Source organism: Callorhinus ursinus, unplaced genomic scaffold (assembly GCF_003265705.2).
Source record: "Callorhinus ursinus isolate GAN/ISIS: 27379988/994484 unplaced genomic scaffold, GSC_fseal_2.0 scaffold35, whole genome shotgun sequence".
NCBI lineage: Eukaryota > Metazoa > Chordata > Mammalia > Carnivora > Otariidae > Callorhinus > Callorhinus ursinus.
The window spans coordinates 12,348,982-12,371,540 of NW_027397097.1; the positions used below are offsets into that span (position 1 = coordinate 12,348,982).

General features: G+C 42.3%; 1 protein-coding gene across 6 annotated transcripts in view; it reads right to left on the reverse strand.

The window, feature by feature from the left end:
- The window catches only part of RAB30 (RAB30, member RAS oncogene family), an 84,001-nt gene that overhangs the window by 23,561 nt on the left and 37,881 nt on the right, over positions 1–22,559 (reverse strand). Inside the window, exon 2 of one of the 6 annotated variants that reach the window (XM_073879793.1) lies at positions 16,485–16,544. The exons of 4 other annotated variants lie outside the window; for them this stretch is intronic. The gene's annotated coding sequence lies outside the window, so the exon portion shown is untranslated. Of the gene's footprint in view, positions 1–2,972; positions 3,039–16,484; positions 16,545–22,559 lie in introns of those variants that run through there. One more of the 6 variants, XM_073879794.1, reaches the window with a different exon arrangement.

Genomic DNA, 22,559 nt, shown 5'->3' on the forward strand with positions numbered 1-22,559 from the left:
CATAAGCAGTGTTGAGTTCACTAATACGCCAGGCACTATACTTGGCACCTTAGGGATATTTCCATTTGTTTTTATAAGTCTCTGAGGCTGGTATTTATTACTATGTTACCTAGTTTACAGGTAAGTAAACTGAGGGGACCCTGAAGTCATAAAGCTAATAGCCAGGTGTCACCAAAAGAACTCTAGCCTTGGAGTTGGAGAAACCTAGATTCAAATCCTGGCACTACTATCTTCTAAGTCTATGCCTCTGGGTAAGTGAAAATTCTGGGGGGCCTCAACTTCCCCATCAACAAAATGGGGCTAATAACACCTTTATCACAGAGTTGTGATGCTTGCAGGGATTTCTGTCTCCCAAGGACAGTACCTGGTTCTTAGTCACCCAAACTCCTCAATATGACAGTGGTTTCCATGGTCTGGCTTCTGCCTTCACTCCCGGCACCTACCTCTCACCACTCTGCTCACACTCTGTGCTCTAGGCTCACTGGATTTCTTCAGTTCCTTAAATGCCATAGGGCAGCTTTCCCCTTCAGACTTTCACAAATACTGTTCCTTCTGCCCAGAACACAGGACACAACCTCCCCTCACCACCTCCAGCCCAGCTAACTTTGAGTTCTTTCAATTTCACTTAAACGTCACTCTCTAGTATGCTTCTTTGACCTGGGGGGAGGCCGACCCCCTGCTATAAGCTCACATGATACCCTTCCCCATCCTATAGTCATACTCAGCATGTTTTACTGTACTTATTTATTGACAGCTGTCTTATGCTCCAAGTCCATCCCTCAGCATCTCCATCCTACACACACACACACACACACACACACACACACACACGTGCATGACTGTAAGCAGCATGGAAGCAATGATGTGTCTATCTGGTTGAGTCCCCATCCTAACCCCTCCCCATTATAGTCACTGTCATCCTTGCCACTATCATCATCATCATCATCATCATCATCATCATCATCTCATTCTACATTATTAACTCATTTAATCCTCACAACACTCCTAATAGGCGGACACTATTAGCATCCTAATGTGATATATAGGGATACTGAGGCACAGGAGAAGTTAAATAAGAAGTCATTAAGGTCCCACTTAACTGGTGGAGCTGAAATTCAAACGCACGTAGCCTAGGTCCAGCCCCGGTGGACGTCCTTGACACACTACCTGTGGTACCTTTCCCAATGCCTGGCTTGTGGCAGACACTTAAGAAAAATCTGATGAATTAAATGATAAAGGGCAAGCACCCAATAAAATGTGATTTCCTTTTTCTCTTCCCCTCTGGCTTCACATCCAAAACTCTTTCCACCACACTGTAGTAGTTTAAATAAGAATCAAGGACAGATTCCGGATGAAAACTCAGGGACGTGGTATGTTAACTAAAATTCAAGAAAGCTGTTAAAAGTGAAAAGAAAATAAAACTCAGGGAAAGGGAAAAGGATAAGCAGGAGGACGCGAGGCTCTGGGGGCCCCACATGGACCACAACTCACAGGTGTCATTAGCCAGTGAACACGGGAAGCATAGGCCTGGACAGCATCCTTCTGTGCTTAGGTTGTTTGCCACACATTTACTCCTCCATCTTTGGCAGAAGTCAAAGACATAAAGCAGAGCATTCGGAGGAGAATGTCCAAAAAGAAAGGCCTGAGAAACAGGGCTCCTAAGCAGTTTACAGTGCCCGAATTCTGCACCTTCAGGAAAAGGGGAAGAGTTACTCGGTCCGAGTCCGTGCTCACAGTCAGGTCTCATGTGGATACCACCTGGAGAGAGAGAGCCACAGGAGACAAGGTAAGGCCCTCCTCCTTTCTCTAAGAAATTACTTTATAATGCTCTGTTGAATGTTTTGGGCTTTTTTGTTTCTGTGTGTGTGTTTGTGTGTGTGTGTGTATGTGTGTGTGTGTGTTTAATAAACCTCTGGGGAAAATGTTTGGTCTCTTTAAAAATGCAGGCCGTCTGTGACTAAGGTTGGACTGTAAACTCTGGGTTACCTGTGGTGGTTATTGTTCTGTTTCTAATAGAAAAGACATGGTTCTGTGAAAAGCTCACAAGATTCTCTGAAAACTATGCTCTGAGGAAGCCCTTCTGATCGGGAAGTAAGGTAACAGCTCAGGCATCACCAATAACCACGGGATAAGACAGCATCCCAGGAGGGCGAAACCATTCAGAATCAGCTAGTGACATGCTAAGCTGACAACAAAAGTCACACCTTGTCTGGGGAGCAAACATGTCATAAGATATGCTACTGACCAAGCACTATTCTAGGGATTTTATATTCTATCATTGTTAATAATAGTAATCACTGACACTTATTCAATGCTTATAATGTGCCAGGCACTCTTCTGCATGTACTCATTTAATTCTCAACAACAACCCTATGGGGTAGGTATTATTACCATCATCATCCCCAGCTTACAGAAGAGGAAACTGAGGCACAGAGCGGTTATCCTGAAGTCACACAGCTAGTTAGTCTTAGGACCAGGATTCGAACCCAGATCCGTCTGACTCCAAAGCCTGGCTCCTCCTGAAATAGGCTGCTACTGTCCCCTGCCCGATGGTAGTCAGTACTGCTGTACCTGTCTTAAGAGCTGGAGGCACAGTTGAATGGAATCCCCAGGCCCTGTGAGCTGCAATATTCTAGAATCTCCCTCCTCATGAAGCAGCATACCCGCACTGATAGGGCCACACACTGATTCCAGATCATATAAGCACTGCTCCTCCTCATTGTGCCCTCCAAGCCCAGGTCTCTTTTAGGAGCTGGACGCTGACTTTCCCCCAAATACCACTCCCATAATTCATTCATTCATGTAACTAAGTACTGGGCCCAAGGTCAATAAACAGGAAGACTACTCAGATGAACCAGCAAAACCCCAAATTTCAGAATTACCACAATAGCTCAAAATAAATGGACATATGAATACAATTCAAAAAAGGAAAAATAGATGAGGAAAAGAAAAGACTGAGTTTAGGGGGGCACCTGGGTGGCTCAGTTGGTTAAGCGTCCAACTCTTGGTTTTGGCTCAGGTCATGATCTCAAGGTCTGGAGATGAAGCCCTGCGTTGGGCTTGGCACTGGGCATGGATCCTGCTTGGGATTCTCTCTCTCCCTCTCCCTCAGCCCCTCCCTCCCCTAAAAAAAAAGAAAAGAAAAGAAAAAGAAAAAAAATGAGTTTAGAAAAGATATAGGAAAGAATATATACTATGAAAAGAAAAAAAATTCTAAAACAATGTGATTTTTGCAACATAAACCATTTATCAAAGTGACCTTTTAAAAAAAATGACACTGTATTCACTGTTGCACATCAGTACACTTTTCCCCTAGCCGTTCAGGGCTCAGTATAACAGATAAACTCAAGGATTCTGGCGAACAGAGGCCTGATCCCCTCCCCCAGCCCTGCTCCAGAAAATTATATTCTGGGGACTTGTCCTTGTTCAAAAACCATGTGTCCTCACTAAATCCTTTTTCCTTTCAGGGTCTCAACCTTGAACAGTAAATGGAAGGGGCTGGGTGAATAGGCCCCATGGTCCTTCTAAGGACAGCGTGTGCTACCATTCTCTCCTACCAAAGAGGCAGCATGGGTACTGACATCAGGTGACCTGGGTTGGGGGCGCCTGGGTGGCTCAGTCAGTTGAGCGTCCAACTCTTGGTTTGGGCTCAGGTCATGGTCTCATGGGTCATGGAATGGAGCCCCACATTGAGCCCCACATCGGGCTCCCCTCAGTAGGGAGTCTGCTTGAGGATTCTCTCCCTCTCCCTCCCCCACTCTGTCTCTCTCTCTCTCTCAAATAAATAAATAAATCTTTAAAAAAAAAGAGAGAGAGAGAGAGACCTGGGTCTGCTGGAGAGCTGTATCAAGTTTCCTCATCCATAAAATGGGGATAATAGAATCTATTATCACTGAGCTGCTTCAGAAGCAAATAAGATAATACATGGAAAGTGACATTTAAAAAAATAATAATCAAATGTCATATTTGACAAGTCATATATGACAAGAGTTATATATATACTGATTGTAGAAAATGCAGCCAAACAAAAAGAAAGAGAAAATCATTTATAATCTCTTTCCCTAAGCAAATCCCCTCCTGGGGATAATTACAGTTAACATTTTGGTATACATCCTTCTAGGTTTTTTTGTTTATATACACTCACCTGTATGTGTGTAGACTTTTCAATGTATGGATTTTAAAAACAAAAACAATTATAACATTATACAAGTTTTTTTTGTTTTCTATAGAGTGGTATTTTCCCCAAACCCAAAAATCAAAACTCATGGTCTACCAACAGAACTGATTACCAAAGACCCTCAGCATTCCTTCAACATTTGCTCCTATGACCCTAATACTCAAGAAAGGGGTGGCAAGAGGATAGCTTCATAGTGATATAACTTCAAGAAATACTAAATACTATAACCCAATCTTAAAGACTTAGAAGTCCAAAAAATTCCCATAATGAAGAAAACTGGCTTTGTTTAACCTAGGATTTACCAAATGTGATTTCAGCTGAGAATTCTTGTCTTATATTACACCTCTTAAAAAAGTCTCTAGCTCCTAGGGCTTCATGAAACATCAGTATAGTAAATGTTATTTTATAGCACTTGAAATCAGGGTTGGCACCCAGGTAGGGTTGCTACATGAAAGAAAAGAAAATAAAGAGAAGGGAAAGGAAGGAAAAAGGAAGGGGAACGGAGAAAGAGGACACTCAGATAAATTTCAATTTCAGATAGCAACAAATACATTTTAATATTATAAGTTTGTTCCAAATATTGCATGGGACATATGAATAATTTTTAGTATGTAAGTATAACCCAAATATCGCATGGGATATACTTACACTAAAAAGTTATTAGTTGTTTATCTGAAATTCAAATTTACTGGGCAATCCTTCCCAGAGAAAATCTGAGTTGTCAGATCTACTACAACCAGAGGCCCTAAACACAATCTCACTCCTACCCAGAAGTTGTGGAGGGAGACGGGCAGGGCATGAGAAACAAGATATGCCTGATGAATCGAAAACCGCAAATGGAGGAATAAAAAAGGGCAATAAGTAACATTTGCAGAACGCATTACTGAGCTTGGGTACTTTAGAATCTAGGCCAGACTCCAGGGACCAGACTCAGACTTGCATAGAACAGGGTTCTGCAGGGAAGTCTCTCCATTCTGGACAGTCTCAGAGCACTGTGGCCTTTCCTCTACATCCATCTCCACATGAGCACCTGCCTGGTGGAGGGGGATGTGCTCTACCCATCTGCTGCCCCGACTGTCCTTAAGGACAAGGACCACGCTTCAACAAGACACTTGTGTCAGCATATTCCAGGGCCACATTCAAGTAGACACTGAATTCAAAGTGTTTGATCTTTCACTCTAACAAGGCTCTGTCTCAGGAAGCTCATTAGTGCTTAATTACTAGGAGGCAATTACTAAACATTACTATAATCAACTGCTGCAAGCTCACTTGCTTTACATAAGCTGCTAATTTCATGTTATTGCAATTTAATTATTCTCTTTGGCCAGGGATGTCAAACACCCACCTGTGCCATGGCTGCTCCTCATTCAGCAGGCCATTGTCTCCAGCATTCTGACCCAGACCTTTACCGTGCACAAAATGTGGTCACAGACATGATCTCATCTGCACCTGCTGACAATCTCATGAGCTGCTTCTTATCATTCATTATGCAAGAGAGGAAACTGAGAGTTGAGGTAATGAAGTGTCACCCTAAGTCCCACACTAGTGAGGTGCAACGTGGCCTCTCCATCCTAGCCACTGAGGATGTAAGGAATTTACATTCTATCATTGTTAATACCAGTAATCATAACTGACGCTTACTCAATGCTTATTATGTGCCAGGGGCTCTTCTTCATGTCTCTGCTCATTCAAACTTCACAACAATCCTGGGAGGTGGGTACTGTTATTATTATCTCCAGCTTACAGAAAAGGACACTGTAAGCTTCCATCAAAATTACACAGCTAATGAGCAAAACTGCCAGGATTCAAAACCCACACGTCTTTCTGGGAAAAAATCAAGTTGGAACTCTATCACACTCCTTATACTAAAATAAATTCCAGATGGATTAAAGATTTGGATTTTGAAAAATGAAAACATAAGAGTACTAGAAGAAAGCAGGGTCTATATAAAATCTTAAAGTGGGGAAGACTTTCTAAGAATTACTCAAAATCAAGGCCATAAAATAAAGAGATTGACAAATTTGACTAAATAAATTTTTAAAAACTCTGCATGGCAGAACAAGAAAAGATGAACTGATTAAAATATCTGAAATACATATAACTAAGGGCTAATTTCCTTACATGCTTAAAGGGTTCCTACAAATCAATAAGAAAAATTGAGAGACGCCTGGGTGGCTCAGTTGGTTAAGCGGCTGCCTTCAGCCTGGGTCATGATTCCAGGGTCCTGGGATTGAGTCCCACATCGGGCTCTTTGCTCAGCGGGGAGCCTGCTTCTCCCTCTCTCTCCCTCTGTTTGTGCTCTCTCTGTCAAATAAATAAAATCTTTAAAAAAAAAATAAGAAAAATTGAATAAGTCAATAGAAAAAAATGGACAAAGGACATGAGCAGATAGTTTATAAGAAAGGGAATAAAAATAGCATTTATATATATTTTTAAATGATCAGCTTTACTCCTGAGAGTAAATTCAAACTCCAATGTATAATTTATAATTATAAATTATAATTTTAAACAATTAAGATGATAATTATAAATTACAATTTTAAACAATTAAGATGATAATTTATAATGAAAACTATAATGAATTCAAAATCAGAAGCTATTTTTCACTTCAGATTGCCAGAGTTCATTCTGTGAAGGAGAGGGTATGGAGAAATGGGGTGCTGGTATACCACTGGTAGGAGGTAAATCAATGCAACCTCTATGGAGGGCAATATTGATTAAAAACTAAAAAGGCTATTACAAACCCTCTGACCCAGCAATTCTAATTCTCAGAATTTATCCTACACTTACATAATACACATGCACAAAGACACATGTAGTAGGATATTCATTACAACAACGTCTGTACTAACAAATATGAAAAACAACCCAATAGTCCATCAGCAGGAAAACGGTTGTAATATTAGGAAACTATACATCAATATACCATGCAGCCTGCTGTGGACATCTGCAAGATGCATTAAGTGAAAGAAGCAAGGTGGAAAATGGTGTGCATAGTATGAAAAGGGGGCATTTAATTTTTTATCTGCATATGCATAAAATATCTCCAGAAAGAGACACAAGAAAACTAGCAACAGTGTTTGCTTCTGGGGAGGCTGTCATATCTAGCTGTAGGAAGGAGGGTAACCTCCAACTCAACAAATTGTATTCTGATCTTCCTCTCAGTCTGCGGTAGTGCATGCAAGGCAAGACAGTTTTCCTAATACAGTGAGAGAAGTCCTTATTTAAAAAAAAAAATCTGGGGTGCTCTGTTTCTATCTTTCAGTCTTTCTCTTTCTCTGCTCTGCTGCACCCCCTTGCATGACAGGGAAGGAATGTCCCAACCAGCCTGTGGGGCTGCCCTTCCCAGCTCACTGTGTGTGCCACAGCTTTCTCTATTAAATCATGTCCCAGCCCAGTAAGTCCCTACATGGCGGACTCATTCTTTCATACCAGCTTCCCTCAAAACCAAGCCTCCATTGCATGGCAGCCAAAACCAACGGATAGAACCATAGTCTGTTTATTTCACCAGTAAAAACAAAACTCTCCCACATATGTATCATGAATCATAGCTCGGAAATTACTCACTGCCCTCCGACACAGAATCCTCCTGAGGAAGGAGGAGGAGCCTATCTTTTTCTCCCCATTTCACAGAAATGGGATTTGAAGTCAAGAGTGACTTGCCTCAGGCCACGCAGCATGTGAACAACAGAGCTAGAAGAGCACACACCCGGGTCCCCTGACTCCAGCTCAGAGTTGCCACCCAGACAAACTAGGTCTGCAAGTATAAGTCCCTACTGGGCAAGGCTGCATAAACACCAGAGGAGGCTGCCATGGACCCATGGGTGGGAGAGAGCTCAAAAGCAGCCCCGGGGAATATTTTTTCAGACATGGTAAAAATAAAAATAAAAAATAAAATAGGCCTGAGATCTCCACAATAAAACATTTCCTTTTATTCTTTGTATATATCACCTTTTATATCTTCCTATTTCCCAGAAACACGCAACAGATTTGGGATACCAGGCAAGTAAGGAAAATGAAAGTTAATCCATGAAACAGCATTTCATCGGCACTACCCAAAGCAAATGTCTGAATTCTCTTGTTGAAGTCATAGTGCTCTTTACCTTCCCTAGTGAGAAAGCGTCCCTGCACTGAGCACAGATCTGATTTTCCTCAGAGGTGAGAGGAGGAGAGATGGTCCCCCATTCGTTTAGCTCCCCAGGCAGAACTAGTTTGTTTTGCACCATAGCACTCGGGCCCAGGTGCTTGACAAAGAGTCTCAGATGCGCCAGGAAATACTGGCACCTTGTTTCCTGAGGGAAAAGAAAGATACTTTTCCCACTCATTAATCCCTTTCCAAAACAGGAGCTTCTTTATGCAAAACATGTTTGTGGAACTGCTCTAAAAAAGGTCTTTCCAGACCCAACTTGCTGTTTCCGTCTTCTGCACAAGCAGGCTGGGCTCCCTCCACTGTCCCTCTCCAACAATAAACAATATCGCCCTCAAAGTGCTCCGGGGGTTTGTTCTAATGCCCGTCCCGTTGTGTTCTCTAAGTTGGAGACTGCGTCTAATCTCTCCTCTGCAGAAGCTTTCCTGTGCCTGTTTGGCTGGACCGGAAGGGCCTCCTTATCGGCATCCTCAGTCTCCTCCCCCAGGCTGAGCACACAAAGCAGCCTTGCCAGGCAGCCAGGGGGCAGGGCTGCAGCCCACAGGTGGGCTCCAGCACTTCCCAAGCCTTGGGGACCCACAGCCTTTCGAGGACAGAGGTGTCTCCTTCCCAGCCAGAAGACTGTCACTCCAGGCTGGACCCTTCCTTCAGCTGTTTAAACAGATTCCCTCCTCACTGGAAGCATGAGAAAAAGTGAAAGGGCAGCAAGTGTCCACATGGTCTGGGACTCAAATGGATGAGAATAAAATACAGGAATTCTCCCAAGTTTGGCTCTCAAGTTTGTGCCAGGTCCTCAGGAGAATGACTATTTGTTTTGGGCCTATGTATTTTACACACACCAGCCATTTCATCCTTGAAACAGCCCCGTGGGGGAGGAGGGGATTTCTTAGTTACTGTTACTATCAATAAGCTTTTACATCTATAAAGCAACGCAGGTTTGCTAATGCTTCCCTGTAAATTATCTTACCTGCATCCTGGCAAATTCCTATGTGAAACTCTCCCTCAACATGGCCCCTCAAAACACACACACACACACAGCATGCCATAAGCCATCTGTCACCGAGGCCTGCAGAGGTTCTATCAGAAATGTAGCTTGAATTCCTCCTTGGCACCACCTTTGTCCCTACCGCACTAAGCTGGCTCAGGCCCAGCCCGAAGCTCCATGTCACCCAGCCAGACTACCATGAATTTCTAAACAGGTGAAGTATATCAAGTGGCACAACATTCCTCAACAGCAAGTTTTCAATATTCATCAAAAGCCTTAACAATGTCCATACTCTTTGATCCAACAATTCTGCTTCTGGGAATTTTCCTAAGGAATGATGCCAAGATGTGTACAAAGATTTATTCCCAAGAAAGTTCATTCCAGTATTACTTAGAATTGGCTCCAGAATGGAGAAAGGAGTAAAACCTCTATATGACAGAGAAGAGGTTATATTTTTGTTTTGGTTTTTCTTTGAGCCACATGATGTAACATTATGAAATATATACTTGGAAGGAAATACATTTTTAAAATGCTTACCTCACCTCTGAGTAGCAGGATTATGGATAGCTTATTTTCTTCTTTATATATTTATATCTTCTCTAAATTTTCTTCAATAAACATGACATTTAGAGATAATATACCTTATTAAAATATCATCGAGGCTCGATACTCTGAGGGAAACATGGGACAGACACACACGTACACAGCTAGTGACCATCCACATTCAATTTGCTCTTCTAGGAAACAGGCTCTTAATAGGTACAAACCAAAAACCGTAGCAGAGTTCAAACCTTTCATGCAGTGAGCTCACTGCTGGGAATTTACTTTAAGGAAAGAACTGAACTCAAAATGCTAAATGAACAAAAGTGTTCATTACGTCTTATCTAAAAGAACTGGAAACAATCCAAATGTCCAACAAGGGATCGTTCAATATGGAATATCAACACCATGGAATGCGGGGCAGCCATTAGAAATGCCAATTATGAAAACTATGTGGAAATATGAAATAATGTTGACAACAGGCTATAAAATAGAGAATACACAAAGCTGCATTTCTCAGGACTGCAGCTATGAAGAATAAGCATGTATGTGAACAAGGACATTTCAAAAGGAAGAATGGGTTATGTTAGGATTTGGGGAACACAGGGAGCTTTTTTATTTTTTAAGTTTTGTCCTTTTTTTTTTTTTTTACAAGTTTTTGACATTTTGTGTGTACCAGAGGCACATTTTTAAAACATGGAAAACACAGAGAAGGGGAAAATAAATTACCGAAAGGAACACAATCACTGTCAGCATTTTGATGTGTTCCTCCCTCTTTTTCCTATGCACTAGGTGGTTTGGTTTGGTTTTTATCACTGTAATCATGTCAATGTTTTCTTTAAAGCAGTTACAAAATCATTTCAATTTTTTTTTAAAAACTCAGTGAACTTCCCATAAGACCTGCAAGAGAACCCAGCAGTGGGTTTTCTCAAGCGTTATCAGGAGAATCTACCTAACAGAATGTCTATTTGTAAATAAAAAACGGGCCTATTGCGCCATTGTCACAACAGATGGATTGATCAAAGTTCCTCAACACTTGCAGAGACTCTTAGGCCTATTTCAGTAACCGTAAGTCAGGAGCAGGGAGAATTCTGTGCTACCAAAGCTGACACTGTTGGAAACTGGAAGCAATTTTACCAGAGTTTGAAAACAAAAAAATACAACAATGTACCAAGCTTTCACATCAGAAAAAAGCATGAAGGGAACAGATCCAGTTGGCTGTTAGGCCCAGAATATTTAACCTCCTTTCTATCTCTCACATCCTTTTTCTCCTGTCCACCGTCCTGACCTTCATTAAGGCCAGCCTCTCCTACCTTGGCAGCAGCTGCCCCCAACCCACATCCAGGCCACGTGGACTCTTTCCACAAGAGACACAGAGATGGGGAAAATCACCAAACAGAGCATGAGCTCTGCGCCCCCTCTGTGAGTGTGGGCCTGGAAAGGGTAAGAGGGGAGGCTGAGTCGGCTGTCACTATGGACGGGCTCAGTTTCTGCAGGAGTGTGACGCTTTTGTGCTTTTTGAACAACAGGGGCCCTCAACACAAACCGACTATTCATCTCGTACATGCATTCTACCAAAGACTGCCCTCTGTTCCAAGGCTAGGGGAAAGGCTGGGGCCTTGAGCTGAGTGAGACATGAGATGCTACTGCTAGCATAGCAAGCCTCACTCAAATACTCCTCACTTCAAGGACAAAGGTAACTGCAATCTTTCGCCTTAGAGGCTTTTAGAAGCTAACCCAGGTACAAGATGCAATGCAACTCCACGGCAGCCTTTCCAAAGAACCAATCTGACCGCATCATTCCCACACTTAAATCTCCTCAGGGGCTCCTGGCTGCCCACACAAAGCTGTGAGCGGAAGTACAGTGCCCCAGTGAAGAGAGCAAACTCTGGAGCCAAACTGCCTGACTGAGTCCTGCCTCTGCCCTTTATGAACTGAATGGCCTTGGGCAAATTCCCTATCCTCTTAGTGCCTGCGTTTCTTTATTTGTAAACAGGGATAGCAACAGTACCCACCTCATAGGGTCGTGGTGCGGATGAAAGGGATCAATAAAGAACAAAGAAAAGAGTCTGGCACATAGGAAGTACTCGGCAAGAGTTACGTGCTGTTCCTATTATTGCTATTGTTGGAGAAAGTTCAAATTCTCTAGCAGGGCATACAGAGCCATCCATGACTCAGTCCCTGCTCCTCTCTCTAGTTTTGTTTCTCGTGACCTTTGAGTGACCACTGCCACTGTGAGCATGCAGCCATGCCAGGCTCCCAGAGCGCAGACCCAAAGGCAGCTTCACTCCTCCACACCTTTACTCACACAGCCATTCTCTCCTTATTGGCTGGTGAGCAACCACAGATCTCTGAAACCTTCCTTCCCCCTCCAAGTGGATTAGCCACTCCCTCCTTTGTGCCTCCACGAAGTTCTGTTAAGACTCTTCATAGACACTTTATTATCCTCGTTGATTTACGTATCCTACTTCCCCCTCTAGACCTTTAAGACAGAGGCCCCCATGAATTCTTAACCGTATCCCCATTACCTGGCATTCAGTCGACCCTAAATATTTATTATATAAATGCAAAAGAAATATTCATCAGAACCCACAAAGCTGGAAATACTTTTCAGAGAACCTAAACACCAGGATTTAGAAATCAAATCCCCAAACACTTTGACTCTAAGGAGAGTTAATTGGAAAGGATCATATAACCAAAGAGAAGAAGAAAATTATGATTTCCCAGGAGAAAGCCAAACCTTGTTATAATGCAGTGTCTGTGTGTATTAGGGGATGGGGACAGAAGTGACATTAGTAATGGTTCTAAACTAGCTGATGCTGACTATTCATTGAGTAGTACTTTTTAAACCTCTTCTTCAGAAAAATGTAGTGTCATAGCTGATTGGGGACTACCTTTCACCTTGCTGAGAATGCAAGCTATTTCAATATAAAATACTACAGGAGTCCACAGTCTCTGAAAAAAATAAATAAATAAAATAAAATACTACAGGAGACCCAGACTGTAAGAAAGAAAGAGAATTAATCTTTGTTGGGTGTCTATGATAAGCCAGATACTTAAAAAATAATATATTTTCTATTTATTAAATACAATACGCTGGACACAGAACTATTCACTTCATGTGCATTATCAAGTTTGACAGTGTAAGTCCTAAACAAGTCTGAGACATAAGTATTAGCCTCTCCGCGCTACAGATGAGGAAAACATATTCCCCACCCCACATATTTCTAGTGAGCACCTACCATGTGCGAATACTGATCCAGGAGCAGAGGATACAGCAATAAACCAACAGAAAAAGTCCCCCCACTTCAGAGAGTATACATTCCAGTTGGGCAACAAAAAGAGCAATGAATGAATGGGGAAATGAGCATATACATTAATGAACAAGGAAAGTATCTGATACTGCCAAGTTCTCACGTGTAGAGAACTGGGTGAGAACTAAAATAGGAAGAAGGGAACCGAGAGACTAGACAGCGATTTTCAAGTGGGAGGTCAGAGAAGGTCTCTGAGGTGGCTATAGTTAAGATGAGATTTGAACAAGAAAGATCAAGCACATGCAGATTGGAGGAAGAGTATTTCCCGCTGAAGGAAGAACTAGGGCAAAGGCCCTAAAATGAGAATGGACTTCGGCAAGTTGAAGGAACCAAAGCCAGCACAGTGAGGCTGCTGCACTGTCCATGAGAAGCAGGCTGAGTGAGTGACACAGGGCAGGCCACAGAAACCTCGGTAGGCCAGGGTGAGGAGTGTGGAGTTCATTCTGAGTACAATGGGAGGCTACCTGGGGTGGGAAGGGGGGAGGGGAGTGTGGCACAAACTGAGAAACAGTGCTAAAGATTTCTCTGGTCTCTGTGATGGAGGGTGTGATGGTATGGATACAAGTAGAAGCAAGAAGTCTAGTTAGGAGATCATTGCAAGTGGTCTAGGTAGAGGGTGGTATGGCTTGGACTAGGGTGTGGGGTGGTGGAGATGGTGGGAAGGGGATATATTTGGGAATGCTTCTGAAGACAGAAAAGATAGGACTTGCTGACGGAGCGGATAACAATAGGGAAGAAAGAAAGAAATCAAAGCAATGCCTGGCTATTTTGGCTTGAGCACTTGAGCGGGGGAGATAGTAGCACCACTTACTGAGGTGGGGAAGACTGAAGGAAGAACAAGTTTTGAGGGGAGACAAAGTCAAGAGTTCTCTTTCAGCCACGTGAATTGTACAATGCCTCTTAGGCGTCTACCTGGACATGAGTCTGGAGTTCCAGAGAAAGTCTGAGGATAAAGATACAAATTTGAAGGTCATTAGCAAATGGATGCTATTGAAAGTCATTGGATTAGACGAGGATATCTATATCTCAGAGACGAGAAGGGGGCTGTTTCCGAACATGGAGCACATCACCATTTAGAGGGGGAGAAGGGAAGGAGGAGAGCCCAGAGAGGTAGGAAGAGATCCAGGAAAGTAGAGTGTCCAAGGAAACAGCAATAAACCTTGTCAAATGCTGCTGAGAAAAGTAAGATTAAAAGAAACCGACTTGGTCACATGAAGGTCATTCACTGATTGACACTGACAAGAGTAGTCCTGGTGGAACAATGGGAAGAGATTAGAGTGAGAGAAAGGCGTCAAAACCCCAACTATGGACAACCTGTAAGTTTTACTGAGAAAAGGAACTTGAAGACAGCTAGAGGGGGATATAATGTCAACAGAGGTGTAAACCAATTAGTGAATTTATTTTGGAATAGTTAAGGGACAAAATTAGAAAACATTTTGGGATTTCAGATGGTGGGGGGAGGGGGTTGTTATTTATTTTCAGATAAGAAATACAGAGGCATGTTTATTTGCTACTGAGAATTATCCAGTGATGAGGGTAAATCTGCTGATGGCCGAGAGAAGGGGCATAATTACAAGATCAAAAATCTACAAGACTTAATCTTAACAAAATTAATAATGTGCCCAAGGTAAAAGAATTGGTAGTCTGGGGAGCTAGGATACTAATCCAGAACTGTTTTGACTCATAAGCACATTCTTTTTTCGCCACACCACTGACTGTAATATAATACAGTAGCATTTACAAAAGATCCCAATTCCAGGCCTCAAGATAATCAGAACAGAGTCAGAAGGAATCTTAAGAGAACCCTGGGGCACCAACACAAACATATACCCCTTTCTATATAAGCAAGCTCTGTTCATCCCATAGACTGGCAAATGCCATTTCTATTTGCACACCTGGTTGTGGTTCTACTAGCTGTAGGACCTTCCGTTGTTTCCCTTATATATTCAGAGTGGGACTGAGGAGAGGACAGGGACACTGAGATAAATCACAGGGCAGTGTAAGGGGGCACACTGTTGAATCAACTCTCCAGTGGTTGTAAGAAGGAAGTAAAAAATATGTTTTTAACACCAGCTGTGTGTTTATATTCAGCAAAAGCAAAGATGGGAATTGAGGTACATGGTCATTTGTTTCTCTCTTCTTTACACAGCTATCTCAGGAAGCAAGAGACCGTGATGATGCCAAGAAGTGGATTCTCGTCATCTGTTTCCCAGGCCCACTCCTGCCCCACCACACGGTGGCACAGCATCGCCTTTCTCACACCTGGCTCCCCATTACCTGTTCTAGTTTATCTCTTCCTTCAGGGCAATAGAGATGTCATCTCCCCCATGAATTGCTCCCTGATCTCTCCTTCTCTGAACTTTTATAGTGCTAAGAACTAGTACCACATAAATTTGGCTCTTGATCATATGAAGTCTTAAAACTATTCTCTGATTCAAGTATCGGAGTGAGAGTAAGAGTACTTTTCAGTCAGAAATTCAATACACTTGTTGTCCATTGTTACTCTGAGAGGTAGCTTAGTAGTACAAAGATCAAGGTGGATCTGGCTTGAAATCGTGGCTCTGTTCCAACTCTTAACACACTAAGTAAACTTGGGCAAGTCACTTTCCAAACCTCAGCTCCCCTACCTAGAAATTGGGAATAATACAACCACCTCCCACCCCCTGGGTATGTATCTGAAACATGCTGGACAGTTTGCTCTTTGGCTGAAAACTCTACAAACCCGTGGTTTTCAAAACCAGGTCTGAAATGCTTCAAGCTGTTCACAACATCCTATCAGCTTCTCCTCACTCCTAGCCTACCTCACATGTCCTGCCGAGGACAATGAAGTTACCATGATATCTCTCACCCCATGCTTTGTCTTTTGGTCCCTTCAGTCTCTGCACCCTCACTCCACCTTGTTCAGGTAGGTTCTCCCATATTACCCCAATCATGGCTTCATCACTGCACTCACCCCATTGCTTATTTGTTTACAGGACTATCTATGCCATAAAACAAGGGTTCCCTGAAGGAAAAGACTGAATTTTATTCATCTTTGTATCCTCAGCAACACAGTGCCTGCTGCATATAGGTACTTACTTCCTTTTTTTTTTTTAAGATTTTATGTATGTATGTATGTATGTATGTATGTATGTATGTATGTGAGAGAGAGAGAGCGCATACACACATGAGCAGGGCAGGAGGGGCAGAGGGAGAGGGAGAGGCAGACTCCCTGATGAGCAGGGAGCAGGACAAGGGTCTCATCCCAGGACCCCAAGATCATGACCTGAGCCGAAGGCAGATGCTTAACCGACTGAGCCACCCAGGCGCCCCAGTACTTACTTCTACTTCACCATTCTGATGTCCATTTCTTCATCTATGAAGTAGGAAGAATATCACCTACTTGAAGGGATAGAATGAAGTTTAAATATTCAAAGTTGACCACAGGTGTCTGGTATATATAACCAGCCATCAGTACATTTGATTTTATATTCTCAGCATCTCCTGGGTCCTTTGCTTTCCTATTCTGTCCTTTTAGGACACTGGCCCTGGGTCGTTGCTGTCCTCCCCCATCCATATCCTTGATCAGTGAGGGTCCCAAGCTCCAGACCTGTCTTGAGTTCCCACCCGTGACCGTGTCCTCTGAACTCTGAGGATGACTTAGCTAAGGCACCAGTGCAGTACCGAATACATGTCTTGAGCACCTTTGTGCCAGGTAAGGTCCCAGATGCAGAAGTGACACAACATGCACAGGGAGTTTATGATCTACTGGCGGGGGTGGGGGGATAACGGAAGAGGCAGGGAGACAGATGAAGGCAAGACAATTCAAAGAAGAAAAAGGTTATATATCTCTGGGGAAATTCAGGAAAGCCTCAGAGGAAGCGGCATTTCACCCGGACCTTAAAGAGCCAAGGGGCTGTTTCCAGAGTTGTGTGTTTTCCACAAAACTTAACACCAAAATGTTCCTGATCCTCTGACGGAAAGTAAGATAAACTGAGAAAATGCAGCCTATTGCATGCCCCTCTAGGAGATTCACAATTCACAGGAGGGAGGCTCTGACAAGTCCTGAAGTACGGAACCCTATTTAAGTGTGTTTAATCCTGTATCCCAAATTTGTTTGCCCACTAGTTCTCTGTCCCTTTCCCCTGGAGGCTATCTGTAGCATTTTAAGGGATGTATTTGAAAAAAACAAGAGGTCACTGTTACCCTTTTAAAGTTGTATGTTTGCACTTGAACAAGACCTCTCCTAGATAATATTTTAACATCAGACTTTTTTAAACAATGTAATCAATTTAAAAAATTCTCCTGGTACGTGGTCCAAAAGGAAAAGTAATGGGAGACTTTGCGGAAGTAGCTGTCGAGACAGAACAAACCGCCTCCTTTAGTGAAGACCACAAGCCTTTCTATCTAGGGAGGGAGGGAAAGAACCCATCTCTGCTGGAGTCCTTCTATGGTAGGATGTTTATACTCATATATGGGCCCCCCTTCCTCTCCAACATGCTGACTGGGTAAAAAAAACACCAGACTTAAAAGCAAAGGGAACGGCGTTGCATAACGAGCCAACTAGGGATGTTTCCCTCCTTAATATTTACCAAACAGTAGTGCCTGCAAGGGACCAGGAGAAGGGGGCATAGTACGCTTGTCTGTCGCCACCCTGGAGGCGCAGGGCTCAATTCTCCACTCTGTGAGTTAACCAGTGTTTACTGGGAGTGAGGCACTGTGCTCAGGACACAGAGAAACAAGACATAGTCCTGCTCCCAAGCAGACAGTTCTATAATAAGAGATGGGTGCGAAATGCCAGTGAAACACAAAGGCAGGCACTCCTTAACTCTGCCTGGGCTTCAGGTCAAAAGAGAGGAGTGTTAAAAATAAGAAGATTCCTCTTAGTTCTCAAAAGATTGGAAAGGAGCTTTCCTGGCAAATCTATCTATCTATCTATCTATCTATCTATCTATCTATCTATCTATCTACCTACCTACCTACCTACCTACCTACCTACCTACCTACCTACCAATAGGGTTCTAGGTTTGAGTCAAATCAGGTAGGATAGAGCAAATCTGGAAAAAAAAAAAAAGGAGCAGCTGATCTTCCTGAGAAAGTAGCACGCTGAACAGCTGCATCTAATTTCACTTGCTCCTGAAACCCTACAAAAATCCAGTAGAGACTTTTTTGTCTGAATAACAAAACTGTTCAAGTTCAGGGAAAGAGAAGATAATGGTGTCAAATTTTGGAAGTTTGGGAAACAGACGAACAAGTAGTAACTGACCGCAGATGAAAGAAATCTGAATCCTAAAACAGAGGCAGGAAAAGCTGAGTGTGCAGCTGCTGGGAACCACGGAGTCCTTACCTGGCCCAGGACTGGCAGTAATCGCGTGTCCTAGAGCAGCAGGGCAGGATGTGATGAAGAAGAAAACAGGGAGAGCTGCTTGAACAGAAGTTAAATCCCTAGATCCTTCTCCTCACTGACAGAACTCTGGAGGCTTAGATGCTAGGGAGCATAAAACAGAAATGTCCAGTATTGCTTTTAAAATAATCTGGGGAAAGGGGGTAGGAGAACACGGATGAAACAAAAATATCCATGAAGCGACCACTGGTGAACCTGGGTGATAGGAACATGAGGATTCATTGCACTATCCTCTCTACTTTGTAATCTTTGGAATTTTCCATAATAAAAAGTAAGAATGGCTCTGGTCCAGGAGTACCCAGTATGGTTAACGGGGAATATAAAAAAGACAAAGGCACTATGTCTGGTGAAGGTGAAGTACAACAGTTTCCTAGGCCCTCTCCTCTAGAGACTTCCCTCCTCCCCCTCCCAGCAAAGAGATGGGAAGACTCCTAAACCTGAAGATGCTGCCTCAGGGGTTTCCAACAAACAGCCCACCCCCATCACACCTCAGTGAGGCCCCCAGTTAATGATCTCCAGCCCATACTCAGTTTCCTGACAGCTTTTTGGTTTTCTTGACAGCTTCATAAAGATATAACTCACATACTCAATTCACCCCTTTTAAAGTGTACAATTCAATGGTTTTTAGTATATTCACAGAGCTGTACAACCATCACCACTGGAATGGTTTATTAAAATACTAAACTTTATTAAGATAAACTCACTCAATTCACTCTTTTAAAATGTACAATTCAGTGGTGTTTAGTATAGTCACAGAGTTCTATAACCACCACCATGATCAATTTTAGAACATTTTTATCACCCCAAAGAAAGCATTACCCATTAGCAGTCACTCCATCCATATTCTCCCCAGGCAACCACTAATCTATTTTCTGTCTTTACAGATTTGCCTATCCTGGAAATTTCATATAAATGATATCACATATTCTGTGGTATTTTGTGAGTGGCTTCCTTCATTTACCACTCAAGGTCTTAACAGTTGGTTTTGTTTTTTGTTTTTTTAACCTACCCTCTCCCTACCCCCACCCTTAATTAGACCACACAGCCAAGGATCACATTCAGAGTGACATCATGGGAAAGCCTCTAATGAAGATACAGACCACAGCAAACACACACACACACACAAACAGCTTGAAGGAAATAGATACTATATGAGGCAGGGAGCAGGGCAGGAGGGAAATACCATTAATACTCTCACAAAAATGAAATAAAATTATAGCCATGAAATGAAAATAGAATGCTATATAAAGGAAACACCAACAGGACAAAAAAAGAGCTCTTGGAAATTGACAACTTAGTAGCAGAAATTTAAAAACAAAAACAGAAACTAAAAAAACCTCAATAAGAGGATTGAAAGATTTTTTTTTTATTTAACAGAGATAGAGAGCATAAGTAGGCAGAGCAGCAGACAGAGGGAGAGGGAGAAGCAGGATCTCTGCCAAGCAGGGAGCCCAATGCGGGCCTCGATCCCAGGACCCTGGGATCATGACCCAAGCCAAAGGCAGTCGCTTAACTGACTGAGCCACCCAGGCGCCCCAAGGATTGAAAGATTAAGTTGAGAAAATCTTCTGTAGAGTAGAATCACAAGACAAAGATATGGAAATCAGCAGAAGTTAAGAATATTCTAGAGGACCAGTATAGAAAGTCCAATATCTGAATAAAAGAAATCCCCAAGGGGGCACCTGGGTGGCTCAGTCGGCTAAGCAGCAACTCTTGGTTTCTGCTCAGGTCATGATCTCACGGGTTATGAGATAGAGCCCCTCATTAGGCTCCTTGCTCAGCAGGGAGTCTGCTTTAAGATTCTCTCCCCCACTTGCACATGTGTGCACACACTCTAAAAATAAATCTTTAAAAAAAAAATAAAATTCCCAAGAAAGAAGAGAAAAAAAGAAAAAAATTGTAATATAATTTGATAAAACTTTGGAGAACTAAGGCATGCAGGTTGCCAGATTCAAAGGGTCCCACACACTAAACACAGTGTGAAATTTCTGTGAAATTTCAGAAAACCACAGACAAAGAAAAGATTATATAAGCTGTCAGAAAGGAGAAAAATCAAACAAACAGGCTATATTCAAAGAATGAGAAATTAACACATTTCCAACTTCTCACCATAATCAATAAAAACAAGACAATGAAGCAATACTTTCAAAATTTTGAGGGAAAATGACTTCTAACCAAACTATGTATCAAGTGTGAGAAGAGAACAAAAATATTTTCAGATATACGAGATCTCAGAAATTCACATTCCATTCACCTAAGAAGTTCTTGAAGGATATCTTTCACCAAGTGGTATACAAGAAACAGAGGACTAGTAGAGACCATCAGTGGAGGACCCCAAAATGACTACCACCATACTGGAAGAAGTAGAGCTCAAGGGACAGACATATTGAAGACGTTCATCACTAAAAACCCTACTGCCATTAAACCCTCTTTGGTGTTGTTGATCTAAATATTTTAAATATATGATTATAAAATTTTCAAACATACTGAAAAGTAGGCCCTTGATACTCATCACCGATTCAACATATGAACATTTTGGTCTGTTAACTTAATCTACCCCCTTTTTTCTATTTTTCCTTTGTTCAAATGTTTTATAACAAATTCCATATCATATCATTTCATTTCAATGTACTTCAGAACCCACCTCTCTATTATCCATTCTCTAACATCACAATACTATTATCATACCTAGAAAAATTAACAGCAACCCCCTGATATCAGTCCATAATAAAATTTCCCCAACATCTCAAAAATGCTTTTTTATGATTAGACTATTATGGGCTGAACTGTGTCTCCCCTGACCCCCAAATTTATATGTTGAAGCCCTAAGCCCCAGTACCTCAGAATGTGACTATAATTGGAGATAGGGCCTTTAAAAAAGGAACTAAGTTAAAATGAGGCCTTCAGGGTGGTCTCTAATCCCACATGACTGATACCCTTATAAGAAGAAAACAGATTAGGACATATAGAGAGACACTGGGGCCACAGGTATACAGAGGGACAACCATGGGAAGAAGGAGGAAGAGGGAGACCATCTCTAAGCCAAAGAGAGAGACCTCAGGGAAAATCTACCTGCCAGCACCTTGATCTTGGACTTCCAGCCTCCAGCACAATGAGAAAATTAATTTCTGGGGTACATGGGCAGTTCACTTGGTTAAGCGTCCAACTCTTGATTTCAGCTCAGGTCATAATCTCAGGGTCATGAGATCAAGCCCTAAGTCGGGCTACGTGCTGGGCATAGAACCTGCTTAAGATTCTCTCTCTCTCTCTCCTTCTGCCCTCTCCCCAGCTCGTGCTCTCTCTTTCTCCTAATCCCTGTCTCCCTAAAAAAAAAAATTAAAATCTAAAAAATTTAAAATAAATTTCTGTTAAATATGTGGTATTTTGTTATTAGCAAACTAATACAGAGAGTATCTGAACCAAAAAAAGATTCATACATAACGCTGATTATAATTTTTAAGTTACATTATTTTTTTTCATGCCACTGACTTGTTGCAAAAGCCAACTCAGTCGTCCAACAATCTGCATTTATCTGTTTGCTTCCTTGGAGTGTCGTGTAATTTCTTCCATCTTTCCAATAAATCAAAGTTAGCTTTAAGGGCTTGATTAGATTTAGGGGTAAGAAAATTCCATAGATAGTAACTGCATACTTTCTTTTTAACTTGCCAAAGAATGATAGGTAAACTTGGTCCAGACTCTTTTCTGACTCTATTTGTCTTGACCTTGTGCTAATGAACATTTGATCATCCCTTCCATGCTGGCTGTGTGGGTTAGCTGATGGCATTTACTTCATCCCACAGAGGAGTTCTGCTCGGACCTACTCCCTGACAGCTGGAGAAATGAGAGGTAGAGAAGACAGAATAGTCCATTCTCCGTGACCACACCCTACCAGATATTCAGTGCCTGACCCATCAGATGCCCTAATAATGGGGGGCTTTAAATTTCCTAGGATCCACTTACAACCCTGTCCAATGACTTCCCCATTAGGACCTTTTGTAACCTCTAGGGAAGCT